We start from the raw sequence: 19,462 nt of genomic DNA, 5'->3' as shown, positions 1-19,462 counted from the left end.
CCGGCTCCGTGTCCAAGGTTGGAATCCCAGCTCCGTGTCCAAGGTTCGAATCCCAGCTCCGTGTCCGAGGTTCGAATCCCATCTCCGTGTCCAAGGTTGGAATCCCAGCTCCGTGTCCAAGGTTCGAATCCCATCTCCGTGTCCAAGGTTCGAATCCCATCTCCGTGTCCAAGGTTGGAATCCCAGCTCCGTGTCCGAGGTTGGAATCCCAGCTCCGTGTCCAAGGTTCGAATCCCAGCTCCGTGTCCAAGGTTGGAATCCCGTCTCCGTGTCCAAGGTTCGAATCCCAGCTCCGTGTCCAAGGTTCGAATCCCAGCTCCGTGTCCAAGGTTGGAATCCCAGCTCCGTGTCCGAGGTTGGAATCCCAGCTCCGTGTCCAAGGTTCGAATCCCAGCTCCGTGTCCGAGGTTGGAATCCCGGCTCCGTGTCCGAAGTTCGAGTCCCGGCTCCGTATCCGAGGTTCGAATCCCGGCTCCGTGTCCAAGGTTCGAATCCCGGCTCCGTATCCGAGGTTCGAATCCCGGCTCCGTATCCAAGGTTCGAGTCCCAGCTCCGTGTCCGAGGTTCGAGTCCCAGCTCCGTGTCCAAGGTTCGAATCCCAGCTCCGTGTCCAAGGTTGGAATCCCGGCTCCGTGTCCGAGGTTCGAGTCCCGGCTCCGTGTCCGAGGTTCGAGTCCCGGCTCCGTGTCCGAGGTTCGAATCCCAGCTCCGTGTCCAAGGTTGGAATCCCGGCTCCGTGTCCAAGGTTCGAGTCCCAGCTCCGTGTCCAAGGTTCGAATCCCATCTCCGTGTCCAAGGTTCGAGTCCCGGCTCCGTGTCCAAGGTTGGAATCCCAGCTCCGTGTCCGAGGTTGGAATCCCGGCTCCGTGTCCAAGGTTGGAATCCCGGCTCCGTGTCCGAGGTTCGAGTCCCGGCTCCGTGTCCGAGGTTCGAGTCCCAGCTCCGTGTCCGAGGTTCGAGTCCCAGCTCCGTGTCCAAGGTTCGAATCCCAGCTCCGTGTCCAAGGTTGGAATCCCGGCTCCGTGTCCGAGGTTCGAGTCCCGGCTCCGTGTCCGAGGTTCGAGTCCCGGCTCCGTGTCCGAGGTTCGAATCCCAGCTCCGTGTCCAAGGTTGGAATCCCGGCTCCGTGTCCAAGGTTCGAGTCCCAGCTCCGTGTCCAAGGTTCGAATCCCATCTCCGTGTCCAAGGTTCGAGTCCCGGCTCCGTGTCCAAGGTTGGAATCCCAGCTCCGTGTCCGAGGTTGGAATCCCGGCTCCGTGTCCAAGGTTGGAATCCCGGCTCCGTGTCCGAGGTTCGAGTCCCGGCTCCGTGTCCGAGGTTCGAGTCCCAGCTCCATGTCCGAGGTTCGAGTCCCAGCTCCATGTCCGAGGTTGGAATCCCGGCTCCGTGTCCGAGGTTGGAATCCCAGCTCCTTGTCCAAGGTTGGAATCCCGGCTCCGTGTCCGAGGTTCGAATCCCGGCTCCGTGTCCGAGGTTCGAGTCCCAGCTCCATGTCCGAGGTTCGAGTCCCAGCTCCATGTCCGAGGTTGGAATCCCGGCTCCGTGTCCGAGGTTGGAATCCCGGCTCCGTGTCCGAGGTTGGAATCCCAGCTCCGTGTCCAAGGTTGGAATCCCATCTCTGTGTCCGAGGTTCGAATCCTGGCTCCGTATCCAAGGTTCGAATCCCGTCTCCGTGTCCAAGGTTCGAGTCCCGGCTCCGTGTCCGAGGTTCGAGTCCCGGCTCCGTGTCCGAGGTTGGAATCCCGGCTCCGTGTCCAAGGTTGGAATCCCATCTCCGTGTCCGAGGTTCGAATCCCGGCTCCGTGTCCAAGGTTGGAATCCCGTCTCCATGTCCGAGGTTCGAGTCCCGGCTCCGTGTCCAAGGTTCGAGTCCCAGCTCCGTGTCCGAGGTTGGAGTCCCGGCTCCGTGTCCGAGGTTCGAATCCCAGCTCCGTGTCCAAGGTTCGAGTCCCGGCTCCGTGTCCGAGGTTGGAGTCCCGTCTCCATGTCCGAGGTTCGAATCCCGGCTCCGTGTCCGAGGTTCGAGTCCCAGCTCCGTGTCCAAGGTTCGAATCCCATCTCCGTGTCCAAGGTTGGAATCCCAGCTCCGTGTCCAAGGTTCGAATCCCGGCTCCGTATCCAAGGTTCGAGTCCCAGCTCCATGTCCGAGGTTCGAGTCCCGGCTCCGTGTCCAAGGTTGGAATCCCGTCTCCGTGTCCAAGGTTGGAATCCCGTCTCCGTGTCCGAGGTTGGAATCCCGGCTCCGTGTCCGAGGTTCGAGTCCCAGCTCCGTGTCCGAGGTTGGAGTCCCGGCTCCGTGTCCGAGGTTCGAGTCCCGGCTCCGTATCCGAGGTTCGAATCCCAGCTCCGTGTCCGAGGTTGGAGTCCCGGCTCCGTGTCCGAGGTTCGAGTCCCGGCTCCGTATCCGAGGTTCGAGTCCCAGCTCCGTGTCCAAGGTTCGAATCCCAGCTCCGTGTCCAAGGTTCGAATCCCAGCTCCGTGTCCGAGGTTCGAGTCCCGGCTCCGTATCCAAGGTTCGAGTCCCAGCTCCATGTCCGAGGTTCGAGTCCCGGCTCCGTGTCCAAGGTTGGAATCCCGTCTCCGTGTCCAAGGTTGGAATCCCGTCTCCGTGTCCGAGGTTCGAATCCCGTCTCCGTGTCCAAGGTTGGAATGCCGGCTCCGTGTCCAAGGTTCGAATCCCGTCTCCGTGTCCAAGGTTGGAATGCCGGCTCCGTGTCCAAGGTTCGAGTCCCAGCTCCGTGTCCAAGGTTCGAATCCCAGCTCCGTGTCCGAGGTTGGAATCCCGTCTCCGTGTCCGAGGTTGGAATCCCGGCTCCGTGTCCGAGGTTCGAATCCCAGCTCCGTGTCCAAGGTTCGAGTCCCAGCTCCGTGTCCGAGGTTGGAATCCCGGCTCCGTGTCCGAGGTTGGAATCCCGGCTCCATGTCCGAGGTTCGAGTCCCAGCTCTGTGTCCAAGGTTCGAATCCCAGCTCCGTGTCCGAGGTTCGAATCCCGGCTCCGTGTCCGAGGTTCGAGTCCCGGCTCCGTGTCCGAGGTTCGAGTCCCGGCTCCGTGTCCGAGGTTCGAATCCCGGCTCCGTGTCCGAGGTTCGAATCCCGGCTCCGTGTCCGAGGTTCGAATCCCGGCTCCGTGTCCGAGGTTCGAATCCCGGCTCCGTGTCCGAGGTTCGAGTCCCGGCTCCGTATCCGAGGTTCGAATCCCGGCTCCATGTCCAAGGTTGGAGTCCCAGCTCCGTGTCCGAGGTTCGAGTCCCAGCTCCGTATCCGAGGTTCGAATCCCGGCTCCGTATCCAAGGTTGGAGTCCCGTCTCCGTGTCCAAGGTTCGAATCCCGTCTCCGTGTCCAAGGTTGGAATCCCGTCTCCGTGTCCAAGGTTCGAATCCCAGCTCCGTGTCCGAGGTTGGAGTCCCGTCTCCGTGTCCAAGGTTCGAATCCCAGCTCCGTGTCCGAGGTTGGAATCCCGTCTCCGTGTCCAAGGTTCGAATCCCGGCTCTGTGTCCGAGGTTCGAATCCCGGCTCCGTATCCGAGGTTCGAATCCCGGCTCCGTGTCCAAGGTTCGAATCCTGGCTCCGTGTCCGAGGTTCGAGTCCCAGCTCCGTGTCCGAGGTTCGAATCCCGGCTCCGTGTCCGAGGTTGGAATCCCAGCTCCGTGTCCAAGGTTGAAATCCCGGCTCCGTGTCCAAGTCAAGCCCAAGTCCAGACTCTGAGTCCAAGTCAACGTTCAAATCAGCGTCAGAATCTAAACCCGCTCTTCGTGCCTGTGTCCTGCACCTGGGTCCACTTTCCAGACATCCATTGCAAGACTAGGTCCCACACCACCAGGTTTAGGAACAGTTATTACCCTTGAACCATCTGGACAACTTCATTCAGCATGACACTGGCCTGATACGTTGACTGTTTACTCTTTTCCATAGATGCTGCCCAGCCTGCTGAGTTCCTGCAACATTTTGTGTGTTTTGCCTTGAAGTACAGACTTGCTTTTCAAGGATTCTACAACTCATGTGCACAACATGTTTTGATTTGAATTGTTTGTCTTTTTTTGCACATTGGTTGTCTGCCAGTCTTTGTTTGTGTATGGTTTCTCATAAATTCTTTGTAATTCTTTATTTTTACTGTAAATGACTGCAAGAAAATTAATCTCAAGTAATATATACATACTTTGAAAATAAATTTACTTTGAGCCAATCCCAGTGTTTACCCAGCCAAGCCTCGTCCTCCAGTCTTCACCTCCCCTGGCGGTCGGAGTCCTCACTGTCCTGTGCCCTAACGCTCTCTCTCTGACAGCGTCTCCTGCACCACCACCGGCCGCGTCCAGTTTCACAATCGATGCAATTCTGACAGCAGGGCAGTGCCTCAGCAGGCTGCAGTGGGCGAGCGTACTGCAGATATTATCTGCTGGGAACCTCAGAGTTTTTACTGGATCTTTGACCTTAAAGGTTAGCTTTTTGTGTCACATGTGAACCTACAATGAAGTGCGATGTTTGCGTCAGGAGTTCTCCTGGTCGGTCTGCTCCTGGGCCAGGTCAAACTGGCCATTTGCGGGTCTAGGTGGCGGGCAGACGAGGGCTCTGCCCAACCCAAATGCATGCCCTTCCTTTGGGGTTACCTCTGTGCCTGGGTGCCCTTGGAGAGGGAGCACGTGGTAGTCCTGTGTACACTGGGGGAGTTTTGGGAACAGTGGGCCCTCATGAAATTGAGTCTATAATTGATAATCAAATTTGTATTTTAACTTCAACTGTAATAATGGAGAAACTTAAATTAAACAGCATTTGTTCTGTTTTGGAGTAAACTTTTATATGTAAAAAACGCAATCAACATGTGCTGGGGGCAGCCCAGCCTGTCGCCACACTTCTGGGTCAACAAAGACTAACTCTGCCCTGTGTTGGAATGAGGGAGGGAAGAGAGCTCCCAGAGGAATCCCGTGCAGTCACGGGGAGAACGAGCAAACTCCTCACCATCAGTGGCGGGAATTGAACCCCGAGCACTGGCCCTGTCAATCAATGTGTTAAATGTCATGCACCTTACACTACCTGACTTTGCTCTTTCCAACCCTTGAGAATGTGCTCCTGAATGCATTCCAGTTTAACCCCTTGACACCTAAGCAGTTTCAGTTCCTCTTCATTCCCTTGACTACACCTCACTCCCAAGTTGTTTCTGAATGGATCAGAGTTGGGCTGAATAGGGGAGATGTGGAGACCTCTCTGTTGAGTATTTAATATTTCAATAACATTAGAGTAATTTGGCATAAACTTCTGTGGGAATGATATCCTTAACACTGAAATATAACAACCAGAAAGCCACATTGAGCTTGGAAGATCAACATTGTGGGGATATGTTTGGATGAGTCAGCTACAATTTGGCTGGAGACCCATCCATCGTTTGCATGCTACACCCCTGCAAATGAAGCCAAATGAAGGTGAATTCAGAAAGGTTCTGGATGATACTGCCACTGTCTCCGTGCCAAACACCAGGAGCCAACAAAGGGCAAACTGGTGTTGGTTTTGACCTCTGTGCCTCCGGTTGGAGAGCATGTTGGACCAGGGAAGGACCACGCTGCTCAGAGGAAGCGTGAAAGTGATGGAAGCGGGGGGGGTCCAACTACAACAGTTTTTGTAGGCAACATACCTGAGAAAGCAGTTACTGGGCAAATACGGTTTTGTTTTAAGCTGGAAGAGAGTTCAAGGAGCTTCAGGGAAGTTGCAAGCATTCAGCTTTTGTGAGTATAAAGAAACAGAATCTACTCTGTGTGCATTATGGTTATTGCATGAACTTCAGGTAGAAGACAAAAAGCTGCTTGTAAAAGTAGATGCGAAGACCAAAGCCCAGCTGGGTGAATGTAAGGCCAATAACGAAGGGGTCATTGGAGGGACGAAAACAGGATTTTTCAGATGATGTTCTGGATGAGGAAACTGAGAGGAGATTGTAAAGGGAGCAATAGAAGGATTAATAAGATGATACTCCAGTGAACTAAATAGATCATGCCAAGATCAAGATGCACAAACTAGAAAAAAAAGGAGGGAAGAGATGGAGAGAAAGAACGTGAACGAGAAAGAGAAAGGTGTAAAAGAGAGAAGGGACATAAGAAAGAATAAGAAAGGGATCAAAGTAGATCGGGAGAGAGAGAGAAAAGGAAGAACAAAGGAGGCTTTTGCTGTCAGAACTACTTGCTGCAGTCCCAGAGTCAACTCTACAACCACCATGGAGGGGGCCACCACAACCTGAGATTGTTTACACAGCCACAAGTTTCTCCGGCCAAGTAGTGATTGCCCTCGTCAGGAAAGTTGTAATCCCACAGCAGTTAGAAATCCCCCCACGGCAACTAACTCTTTAGGCCTGAATGGAACAATTCAGAATTTACTATGCTGTGGATGTCTGTATATAGTAGTTGTATTATATAATATACTGTGTATATAGTTCAGATGCGTTCTGTCTTGAGTTGGAGTTTATAGCTAAGCAGGGAGGAATGTTGTGTATTTAATATTTCAATAATATTTGAGTAAACTTGTTTGATTAAGCATTCTTGTTCATTCAATAATTCATTACGGGTTATATATATAAGTATGTTAACTGCATATATTGTGCTAACATGTGACACGTGCACACCTTGCTTAAAGTATACACAAAGCCAAACCTGCATTCTTCAACTCCTGGGTTTTTCATTTGAATTAATTTAATGTTTTGAAGTTGCAAGACATAACACTGCCTCTCGGATTAGCCAGCTGAAAACAGCAGACTTTAGCAGAGTTTCTGTCTGCCCCCAGTGCACTGACTCAGTCGTGAAGAAGCTGAGTTCCTCTTCATTCCCTCAACTAAACCTCATACCAGTGTGAGAGATGAGGAGACTCCAGCACTTTGTGTGTGTTGCTCAGGATTTCCGGCATCTGCAGAATCTCACGTGCACAGGTTCCAGGTGTGTGAACCGCCTCACGTTGTGGGATGGTTGTAAAGGAAGACAGGTGAGCCACAACGAAACATTCAAACAAAACCAGGATTCGGGATTAAATCCGAATATATTCAGTGAGTGAAAGGTGGTTATGAAATGTGCTGTTGTAGGAATCAAGAATTCCGTAAGATGTTAAGCCAAACACTACCTGCCCTCGGAGATTGACACAAAAGATCCCTGGCCCTATTTAGAGAGGAGGGTTGCACTTTGACCTGGGGACAAAGTTGTTAATGTGTGTGTGTACACGTGTTCCTTACGTCACACCTGAGGAATGCAGAGAAACATGATACGATGCAGAGAGCTGTGGGACCTGTGCAGCTTCTTTATTGAACTCCCAATCTCCTTCCCAGGCAGCCCCTGACATTGAGGACCATCCCTCATTTGCCCTGGTTCTGTGGCTGCAGGCATACCGAGCACAGACTCGTTCCCGATGGGGCAGGAGGGGTGTGAGGGGGTGGGGTCGGTAGTTTGTGAGGTGACGCACTTCTTCAACCGCTCACATCGGGTCTCTGTGATCTCTTGATGACTGACCCCAGCCTCAACGCTACTTTGCCTCGCTGAGCTGCAGTGGGACACGGATCCAGTATTCAGTGGCGTTATTGACACTGGATGAATAATTTCTAATTTACCCTGTACCTCAGCTCTACACCCAATGGAAATTTGGTGTGGCTGAGCTGAGGCGTTTTGCTAAGAATGTGAAGACTGAAGAAACAGCTTTGAGTACAGGAGTCAGGATGTTATGTCACTGTATATAAGAGATTGGTGAGGCTGTGATTGGAGTATTACGCATTGCTTCGTTCACACTGCTCTCGGAAAGATGCAATTAAACTAGATCAAGTGCAGAAAGACCTTGGCATTGGGATGGAGCTGCATTTCCCTTACGCTTCTTGCAATTCAATGCACGGGAAGTTGCAAGCTGACCATTCCTCATTGTACATAGATGGCTCCCCCGGCGAGAATTAGGAGCACGAAACTTCTGAGAGGGCACATAATGGACAATCTCCTCAACACCGCCTCTTTAGTTAATAAAGCACAGCAGCGTCTCCACTTCCTGAGGTGTCTGAGACTCCCGCAGCCTCCCCCCCCCCCGTACTCATTCTAACCCTGTCTACAGGAGCTCCTTTGAGAGTGTTTTTACCAGCGGCATCACCGTCTGGTTCAGGGATTGCAAGGAGTCCGACCGTAAGACCCTACGAAGGATTGCGAGGACAGCTGAGAGGATTATTGGGGTCTTCCTCCACCCGGCTGAGCTCACTTCCGGGGGTCCAGCGTACGCAGGGCCGTTAGCATTGTCAATGACTCCTCCCACCTGTCTAACAATCTCCTTGAACCCTACCAGAGCAGGCGGTGCCATAACTTTATGACAAGAGCAGCTAGGATGGGAAATGAGTTCGTGCCCCAAGCTATGAGACGACTGAACCCCCCTCCGCCACAACCCAGGTATCACCACATATGGAGTGCCTGCCTACTTTTTAACGTGTTGCATCTTATTACTTGTTAATGTACCTGTGGTGATATTACTCCGTGTGAGCTGTACCTACTGAGCTGTGCACCTTGCTCTGGAGGAACGTTGTTGTGCTTGGCCGTATACATGTATGTGGTCGGATGGTAATAAACTTGAACTTGAAATTGACCTTGGATCCTGTGAGATCACCTCGACGTTTAAGTCAAGTTTATCACCGTGCACCCAGTGGCCACGTTCTGACGGACCGCTTGTAGCCGATGTAGTGGCCACTGAGTGTACATGGGTACTCTTCTGCTCATGCAGCCCATCCACTTCGAGGTTCGACGTGCTGTGTGCCCAGAGATACTCTTCTGCACGCCACATGGCTATTTGAATTACTGTTGTCTTTCTGTCGGCTTGAACAGCATTTAGAAGGATGAAGGGGGGATCTCACTGAAACCTTTCGAATGTTGAAAGGCCTAGGCAGAGTAGATGTGTGAAGGATGTTTCCCATGGTGGGGAAGTCCAGGACAAGAGGGCACAGCCTCAGGATAGAGGGGCGTCCATTCAAAACACAGATGCGGAGAAACTTCTTTAGCCAGAGGGTGGTGAATTTGTGGAATTTATTTCCACAGGCAGCTGTGGAGGCCAGATTGTTGGGTGTACTTAAGGCAGAGATTGATAGGTTCTTGATTGGACATGGCATCAAAGGTTACAGGGAGAGGGCCGGGGAGTGGGGCTGTGGAGGAGAAAAAAATGGATCAGCCACGATTTAATGGTGCAGCAGAGTCTCTGGGCCAAATAACCTAATTCTGCTCCTATGTCTTAGGGTCTCATGAACAATCTGGCCATTCCCCTCTGACCCCTTTTATTAATAAGACATTTCAGCTGCAGAACTGCCACCCACGGGATTTTATTTTTGTTTCTCGCACCAATCTCTGTAAACTCTATAGATTGCTGTGAGTAAAAATCCCAGAAAATCAGCAGTTTCTAAGATACTCAAACCACCCCGTCTGGCACCAACAATCATTCCACAGTCACAGTCACTTAGATCACATTTCCTCCCCATTCTGAGCAACAACTGAAACTCTTCACCATGTCTGCATGCTTCTCTGCAAGGATTTGCTGCCACACGAATGGCTGATTCGATATTTTCACTAACAAGCAGGTTTACAGAAGTACCTTATGTAGTGGCCACTGAGTGTATGCACATGATGTAAGTTACTGGGTGGGCTAATTTCTAAGGGAAAAATAGCCAAAATAAATAAGCTGGTTTTTGGTTAGGAGACTGTGTCCCATGATGCAGGAATTGGTGCTGAAACTCCAGTTATTCCCAAAACAAAGGCTTTTCTTTATTGGCTGGTTATGGAAGCAAAGTCTTTTAATCAGGTTTGCAAAAAATAGTAATAAAAAATATAAATTACAATAAGAAGTATATATTAAAAAAATGTGCAAAAACTGATGGTGGAGAGGAAGAAGCTGTTTATGAAATGAACTTCAAGCTCCTCTACCTCCTTCTTCAGGATTTTCTTGATGGTAGCACATAAAGGGGCCACTAAATGTAGGTACGAATACATGCGTTCCCAGTTGCAATGAAAAACACACTTGCAGCAGCTTCTCAGGCACAGAGCATCGGATAAGCAGCATTCACAAGGAAAATATAAATTATACGCAAAAGGAATCTGGAGCCCCGATTCGAGGTCTGGGAGGGCTGCCGTCCCACTGCACCACACCAGGTGGCGATAGTGAGCCACACTTGGGTTACAGAGTCACTGTTCACTCCAGCACAGAAACAGGCCCTTTGAGCCATCTAGACCATGCTGACTCAATCTTTTGCCTAGTCCCATCTACTTGTGTCTGGACCATAGTCCTCCATACCCCTCCCAACCATGTAATTAGCCAAACTTAAATGTTGCAATCGACTCCACATCCACCACTCATTCCATACACTCACCCCCTCTGAGTGAAGCCCCCTCAGGTCGCCCTTTAAATATTTCACATTTAACTCTTAACCCATGACCTCTTGTTCTAGTGTCTCCCAACCTCAGTGGAAAAACCCTGGTGCATTTACTCTGTCTTTACCCCTCATGATTTTATATTCCTCTTTCAAATCTCCCTCATTCTCCTACACTCCAGGGAATAAAGTTCCAACCTATTCAGCCTTTCTCTCTGACTCAGCTCCTCAAATACTGGCAACATTCCTGTAAATTCTCTCTGAACTCTTTTGAGCTTATTGATATTTTTCCCATAGGTAGGTGACCAGAACTGCACACAATACTCCAAATTTGGCCTCACCAGTGTTTTAACCAAATTCGGTCTACTAGCATCAGTCAGAAGGTACAGGAGCTTTAGGGCACATGTCACCAAGTTCAGGAACAGTTATTGCCCTTCAACCATCAGGCTTCTGAACTGGAGTGCATAACTTCACTCACAACGCTGAACTGATCCCACAATCTACAGACACACTTTCAAGGATTCAACAACTTATGTTCTTAATATTATTTATTTTAACTTCACAACTTGTCTTCTTTTGTACATTGGTTTTTGTCAGTATAGATTTTCCCAAAATTCTATTGTATTTTTTTATTTTCCTGTAAACGCCTGCAAGAAAATGAATCTCAAAGTTATATATGGTAATTTTGCAGTAACGAGTGAGAAAGCAGAGTTGTTGTAGGTGGGAGCCATTTGAAGGGAACAAGTCTCGTCGGGAGTGAGTTTTATTTGAGCCAAAGAAGCGATTCTGTCAGTGGGCCAGATTGGAGTGGTTAGGCTTTCACTCAGTGGGCTTCAGCAAGAACAGGCGGAGGCTCAAGGGGCTGGGTTGTTTGTCATCACTTGTTTCTGATTGTGGGACTTGAGCTTGAGAAGAGGAAACCAAAGGAGCAATGGGCATGGCTGAGTAGGTGATCTAGATGAGGGCAAAACTCGAAAGTTTCAGAGAGAAGACCATAAGACAAAGGAGCAGAAGTCGGCCATTCGGCCCATCGAGTCTGCTCCGTCATTTCATCATGAGCTGATCCAATCTCCCCTTTGGTCCCACTCCCCCACCTTCTCACCATAACCTTTGATGCCCTGGCTACTCAGATACCCATCAATCTCTGCCTTAAATACACCCGATGACTTGGCCTCCACTGCCACCCGTGGCAACAAATTCCACAGATTCACCACCCTCTGGCTAAAAAATTGCTTTGCATCTCTGTTCTGAATGGGCACCCTGCAATCCTCAAGTCATGTCCTCTCATACTAGACTCCCCCACCGTGGGAAACAACTTTGCCACATCCACTCTGTCCATGACTTTCAACATTCGAAATGTTTCTATGAGGCCCCCCTCCTCATTCTTCTAAACTCCAGGGAGTACAGTCCAAGAGCGGTCAAACATTCCTCATATGTTAACCCTCTCATTCCCGGAATCATTCTAGTGAATCTTCTCTGTACCCTTTCCAACATCCTCACATCCTTTCTTAAATAAGGAGCCCAAAACTGCACACAGTACTCCAAGTGAGGTCTTACCAGTGCCTTATAGAGCCTCAACATCACATCCCTGCTCCTATACTCTATTCCTCTAGAAATGAATGCCAACATTGCATTCGCCTTCTTCACCATGGACTCAACCTGGAGCTTAACCTTAAGGGTATCCTGCACGAGGACTCCCAAGTCCTGTTGCATCTCAGAACTTTGAATTCTCTCCCCATTTAAATAGTCTGCCCATTTATTTCTTATACCAAAGTGCATGACCGTACACTTTCCGACATTGTAATTCATTTGCCACTTCTTTGCCCATTCTCCCAATCTATCCAAGTCTCTCTGCAGACTCTCTGTTTCCTCAGAACTACCGGCCCTTCCACCTATCTTTGTATCATCAGCAAACTTAGCCACAAAGCCATCTATTCCATAACCCAAATCATTGATATACAACGTAAAAAGAAGCAGCCCCAACACGGACCCCTGTGGAACACCACTGGTAACCGGTAGCCAACCAGAATGGGATCCCTTTATTCCCACTCTCTGGTTCCTGCCAATCAACCAACACTCTATCTACGTATGTAACTTTCCCATAATTCCGCGGGCTCTTATCTTGTTTAGCAGCCTCATGTGTGGCACCTTGTCAAAGGCCTCCTGAAAATCCAAATACACAACATCCACTGCACAGGTATGCTTTTTTAATTATCTGTAAATCTTTCGTCCTCGGTTTAGTGTAGGTGGGATAGTTAAGGCAGTGGAATGCTCCTTCTGTGAGATGTGGGACTTCAGACTACCTGATAGTTTCCCTGATGACTACATCTGCAGGAAGTGCATCCAGCTTCAGCTCCTGACTGACCGGGTCAAGGGACTGGAGCTGGACGTACTCAGGATTAACGAGGAGGCTGAAAGCCTCACAGGTGGAACTTTTACAGAGGTGGTCACAGCGAAGTGCAGCCCTCGGACAGTAGCTGGGTGACCAGCAGGAGAAGTAAAGGGAGTGAAAAGCCAGTGCAGGGTTCTCCTCGGCAACAATACTGTTGTGGGGATGCCCTGCCAGGGCACAGCAGTCGCCAGGCCAGTGGCACTGTGGCCGGCTCTGAGGCTCTGAAAGGACAAATGAGGTCAATAATGATAGGGGATTCCATAATGAGGGGGCAGGACACAGCTTCAGCGGCTGTGATAGAGCTGCCGGGGTAATGTGTGTTAATTAGGATGCGGGATGCCTCAGAGAGGCTGCAACATACTCCAAGAGGGAGGTGAGCAGCCGGAAGTTGTGGTACGCACATTGGCACGAATAACGTCGGTAGAAATGGAAAAGAGGTCCTGATTCCTCAGTAGAGGGAGTTAGGGAAGAAGCTGAGGAGCAGGACCCTCAATGTAGTTGATGCACCTTCAATAACTCTCTGAGACGTGAGGCGAGATATCGGCTTTTATTGACTGGAAGAAAGAACAAGCAGCAATTGACCACCACACTGCATCCTGGAGACTGAGAGGCCGGGCTCAGGCCCCAATCGCCTTTATACCGGGGTCTGTGGGAGGAGCCACAGGAGCAGTCAGCAGGGGGCGTGTCCAGACAGGTATATGTAGTTCACCACAGTAGTTATCTCTGGATTACTCCCAGTGCCGTGTGCTCATCAGGGTGGGAATAGGATGACAGTGCGGATGGATGAGTGGCTGGGGAACTGGTACAGGGGGCAGGGGTTCAGGTTCTTGGATAATTTGAACCTATTCTGAGGCAAGGGTGACCTGTACAAGAGGGACAGGGTGCCTCTAAACTGCAGATGGGCCAGTTTCCTGGCTGGGTGGTTTGCTAGTGCTGCTCAGAAGGGTTTAAAGTAGTTTGGCAGGGAGATGGGAACCAGAGCACCAGGTCAGAAAGTGGAGAGATGGTGAGGAAGGTAGATGTCAGGGTCAGTAAAAACAGGCAGGAGCAAAGTAATAGATGGGATGTATAGCCTGAAGTGTGTGTATTTTAATTCTAAGGGTATTATGGGTAAAGGTGATGAACTTAGAACCTGGATCAGTACATGGAACTATGATGTTGTGGCCATTACAGAGGCTCGGCTGAGAGAGGGATGGGAATGGGTGCTTAATGTCCCAGGATTTCGATGTTTTAGAAAAGGTAGAGAGGGAAGTAGAAGAGTACAATCATTCTGATGGAGTTTAATTATAGACCCACTCCCCACCCCAATAGCCAGTTGGACATTGTGGACCAGATTAAGGAAAGGTGTAAAAACAATAGAGTTGTTGTCATGGGTGACTTCAAATTCCCTAATATAAACTGGGAGCTTCATGTGCAAGTGGCTTAAATGGGAAAGAATTTGTTAGGAGCATCCAGGAAGGTTTGTTAAATCAATATGTATAGTCGAACAAGGGGCTGTCCTGGACCTGGTGTTGGGTACTGAGCCTGGCCAGCTGGCTGACCTTTCAGTGGGTGAGCAGTTAGGGAACAGTGACCACAACTCCTTAAGTTTTAAAATAAATGTAGATAAGGATAAATATGGGAGAGCATTGAACTGGAGTAGGAAAAATTACAAGAGCATTATGCAGGAACTATGGAGCATTAACTGAGAAGAGCTGTTTTTGGGCAAGTCCACATGACACGTGGAGGGAGTTTGAAGTCCAACTGCACAGACTACAGGACAGGTATGTTCCGGTCAGAAGGAAGGACAAGATGGCAAGGTTAGAGAACCTTGGATGTCGAGAGAGGTGATACATTTAGTCAAGAAGAAAAAGGAAAAAGTATGTAAAGCTTAGGAAGTTAGGATGAAACAGAGCCCCTAAGGAATAGGGAGAAGCCGGAAAAGAATGTAGAGAATAAGGGAATTAGGAAAGCCAAAGAGGGACCACGAGAAGTCCTTGTCCCTCTCCCCTGCACTTACCCCTGTCCTCTGTCAATGGCCACTCTCTCCTTCCCTGGGAGCCATTCTTTCCTTGTCCAGGTTTCTGTCTCCCTGCCCTGTACGGATTTCCCCTCCCCTGGACCTCGCACACCTCCCTGAGGAACGCAGTATGCTACGAACTCGGGTGGTTCAGTGGGTTGGTGAGTACCATTGACGAGACAATGAGAGGTCTCACATTTGTGTAACATAAGCAGCAGCCTCCTATCCAACATTCACTGGGTATCCTCCATGTCTGCCGACCAGAAGTGATGATTAACAGCTCATGGGTTTGTACGTTTATTTTTATATAGAGATACTGCAGAGTAACAGGCTCTTTCAGCCCAAAGAGTCAGCACCACCCATTTACTCTCATGAGACCAATTAAACTACTAACCCGTACATCTTTAGAATGTGGGAGGAAACCCACACGGTCATGGGGAGAATGTACAAACTCCTTACGGACAGCAGCGGAATTGAACCCGGGTCGCTGGAGGTGTCATAGTATTTCACTAACAGCTGTCTCAAGCAAAGAAAACCAAGTTTTAGAGAACTGTGTTGAGACTGGATGGGCTGAAACAGACCTGTATTAAGTCTAAGGGCATCAATGAGGCCCCGGACCGGCCATTGTATGGTGAGGAGGGAGTTAAAAATGTGAGTGGGACTGTCCCAAGAGTGAGTCGGAACTGCTGGTGTTCTCTTCTGGCCATTAAGTTCTACAGAATTCAGCCGGATCTGAGTGCAACTCGAGACTGATGCTCTTAGAGCTTGCCGCTAATAATTGTTATTAATGTTGAAGCTCTACAAGACTCTGGTTCGACCTCACTTGGAGTATTGTGTTCAGTTCTGGTTGCCTCATTATAGGAAGGATGTGAAAGCCTTTGGGGGTGCAGGGGAGGTTTACCAGAAAGCTGCCTGATTAGAGAGCGTGTCGTCTGAGGAAAGTTTGAATGAGCTAGGGCTTTTTTCTTAGGAGCAAAGGAGTATGAGAGGCAATTTTATAGAGAGGTATAATATTATGAGAGAGTGGTCAGCCAGCACAGTTTCACCAGGGCAGCAATGGCCAACGCCACAGGACATCCATTTCAGGTGGATGCTCTGAATGCCGGGCTGGGGGCGGTAAAAGCTGATAGGAAAGGAGGCACATGGAGGGTTATGGACTGCATAGGAGGGAAGACAGATTGTGGTCTAGGTTTATGTAGGCTGAAGGGCTGCACTGCCCGATGCTCTGTTCCATCTCTTGTCTGTAGAAGATACGTCACTGTGTGGGAGCACAGGAATCCGTACCCGTGCTGTGGAAGGCTGCAGACTGAGCCACTGAATGCCCACCAGTCTTGATCTGGGACCAGCTTGTGAAGCAGAGTCTGCAATCGACCAAGAACACAGTCCAAAGTCACAGAGTTGAACCAGTCATTGATTTTACTCTCCACGGAGGCTGCCTGACCTGCTGAGGTTTTGTAGCATTTTTGTGGCTTTTATTTCAAGCATATCTTCCCCGCTGTTAACTCAGAGGTTGAGAGCAGCACTGTTTTAAGCTTGACTTTATTTATTCAGAGATACAGCACGGTGACAGGCCCTTCCGAACCAACGACCCTCGCTGCCCAATTACACCCATGTGACCAATTAACCTACTAACCCGTGCGAATTTGGACTGTGGGAGGAAACGAGAGCACCAGGAGGAAACCCACACAGTCACGGGGAGAATGTACAAACTCCTTACAGTCAGCAGAAGGAGTTGAACCCAGGTCAATGGCGCTGTAAAGTGTCATGCTAACCATTACGCTACCACGCCACCCCAAGCAGTTATACCAATCGACATGCACAAAGTAAAGTTTATATTTTAATATTCAAGGACGTGACGGGGTTTGAAAGCATGAGAGATCAGCTCCCAGCAGAAGAAAATTAGAATGCTAGAATCGAAATCTCCCTCCACATCTGGGTGTAAAATGCATTTTTTATCAGAGCCCCTTGCAGGCATTGACAGGAAAATGAAGAAATGCAATAGTAAAAATTACTATAAGAAATAAAGGAGCACTGTCACGGGAAAGCAGGGACCCACACCACCCAGGACATGCTCTGTCCATGGTGCGACGATCAGGAAGAAGCTACGTGAGCCTCAGGACTCTCACCACCAGATTTAGGGACAGTTAATATTCAGGGACAGCCATCAGGCTCTTGAACCAGTGGGGATAACTTCACTTAACTTATTACATAGAACATAAAAGAACAAGAAGTAGGCAGATGGGTGACGGTCCAGAGAGGCACGGGGAGCAGGCAGAGAGAGCAGAGCACCCCTGCGGCCATTCCCATTAACAATAAGTATACCGTACTGGATACTGTTGATGGGGATGACCTGCCAGGAATGAGTTGTAGTGGTCCTGCCTCTGGCACAGAGGTTGAACCCTCAACTAGAAAGGGGAGGAGGGAAGAGAAGAGAGTGATAGTTTTAGGGGATTCTATAGTCAGGGGGGCAGATAGGAGATTTTGTGGGGCAGATCGGGAGTCTCGGATGGTATGTTGCCTCCCTGGTGCCAGGGTCCGGGACATCTCAGATCGGGTGCAGGCTATTCTTGAGAACGAGGGCATGAACCCAGATGTAATGGTCCATGTAGGGACCAATGATGTAGATAAGGTGAGTGAGGGGGTCCTGCTTAGAGAGTTCAGGGAGTTAGGAGTGAAGCTGAAAGGCAGGACCTCCAGGGTGACAATCTCGGGATTGCTGCCTGTGCCACGTGCGAGTGAGGCGAAGAATAGAATGATTATGCACATTAATACGAGGCTGAGAGCATGGTGCAGGAAGGAAGGGTTCAGGTTTTTGGATAATTGGTCTTTGTTCCAGGGACATTGGGATCTGTTTCGAAGGGACGGTCTACATCTGAACCGGAGGGGTACTAACATTCTTGCAGGAGTGTTTGCCAGTGCTGCTTGGGGGGGTTTAAACTAGATATGCAGGGGGCAGGGATCCAGATCCAGAGGGTTGGTCAGAAGGAGCATGGGGTTAAATGTGTAGAAGGTTTTGGTGATCTTGAGAAGGTCATCAAAATTCAAGGTGCAATTAGCCCGATGGAAGTTCAAGGAGCTGGGTTAGGTACAATAGACAGTGTTTTAAGCAAAGAGAGGAGGAATGGGCTAAGAATTCTATACTTGAATGCGCGTAGTGTCAGAAATAAGACAGATGAGCTTGAAGCTCAGATGAAAATGGGGAACTACGATATTGTTGGGATAACGGAGACATGGCTGCAAGGGGATCAGGCCTGGGAATTGAGTGTACCAGGGTAGACGTGCTATCGTAGAGACAGAAATATGGGAAGAGGGGGTGGGATGGCCCTGTTGGTGAGGAATGAGATTCAGTCCTTAGCAAGAGGTGACTTGGGAACAGGGGAAGTAGAGTCTGTGTGGATTGAGCTGAGGAACAGTAAGAGTAAAAAGACCCTAATGGGTGTTGTGTACAGGCCCCCAAACAGTAGCGTGGATATTGGGTACAAGTTGATTAGGGAGTTAACATTGGCATGTGCTAAAGGTAATGCAGTCGTTATGGGAGATTTCAACATGCAGGTGAACTGGGAGAATCAGGTAGGTGCTGGACCCCAGGATAGGGAGTTTGTGGAGTGTCTAAGGGATGTATTTTTGGAACAGCTTGTGCTTGAGCCAACCAGGAACGAGGCTATTTTGGACTTGGTGATGTGTAATGAACAGGAATTGATAAGTGATCTTGAAATAAAGGAGCCATTAGGAAGTAGTGATCATAACATGATAAGTTTTTATCTACAATTTGAGAGGGATAAGGGCAGATCAGAGGTGTCAGTGTTGCAATTAAATAAAGGAGACTATGGAGCCATGAGGGAAGAGCTGGCCAAAGTTAAATGGGCAGATGCCCTGGCAGGAAAGACAGTGGATCAGCAGTGGCAGATATTCTTGGGGATATTACAAAAGATGCAAAAGCAGTTCATTCCAATGAGAAGGAAGGATTCAAAGAGGGGGAAGGGGCCACAGTAGTTGACAAAGGAAGTCAGAGATTGTATAGCATTAAAGAAAAAGAAGTATGACAGGGCTAAGATGAGTGGGAATACAGATGATTGGGAAAGTTTTAAGGAACAGCAGATCTTAACTAAAAAAGCAATACGGAGAGAAAAAAATCAGGTATGAGCTCAGTCTAGCCAGGAATATAAAAGGAGATAGCAAAAGCTTTTTTAGCTATGCGAAGAGAAAGAAGATAGTTAAGAACAATGTTGGCCCCTTGAAGAATGAATTGGGAGAAATTGTTATGGGAAACAGGGAAATGGCAACAGAATTTAATGCGTACTTTAGATCTGTCTTCACCAGGGAGGACACAAGCAATCTCCCAGATGTATGGATGGGCCAGGGTCATAAGATATCAGAGGAATTGAGACAGATTGACATTAGGAAAGAAACTGTGATGAGTAGACTGGTAGGACTGAAGGCTAATAAATCCCCGGGTCCAGATGGTCTGCATCCAAGGGTTCTAAAAGAGGTGGCTCGGGAAATTGCGGATGCATTGGTAATCATTTTCCAATGTTCCTTAGATTCAGGATCAGTTCCTGAAGATTGGAGAGTGGCTAATGTTGTCCCACTTTTCAAGAAGGGAGGGAAGGAGAAAACGGAGAACTAGCCTAACGTCAGTCGTGGGGAAGATGCTTGAGTCCATTATTAAGGACGAAATAGTGGAACATCTTGATGGCAGTAATAGGATTAGGCCGAGCCAGCATGGATTTA

The sequence above is a fragment of the Hypanus sabinus genome, chromosome 4, assembly GCF_030144855.1.
Source record: "Hypanus sabinus isolate sHypSab1 chromosome 4, sHypSab1.hap1, whole genome shotgun sequence".
NCBI lineage: Eukaryota > Metazoa > Chordata > Chondrichthyes > Myliobatiformes > Dasyatidae > Hypanus > Hypanus sabinus.
The sequence above is the reverse complement of the archived record's forward strand: the minus strand, read 5'-3'. Positions refer to the sequence as shown.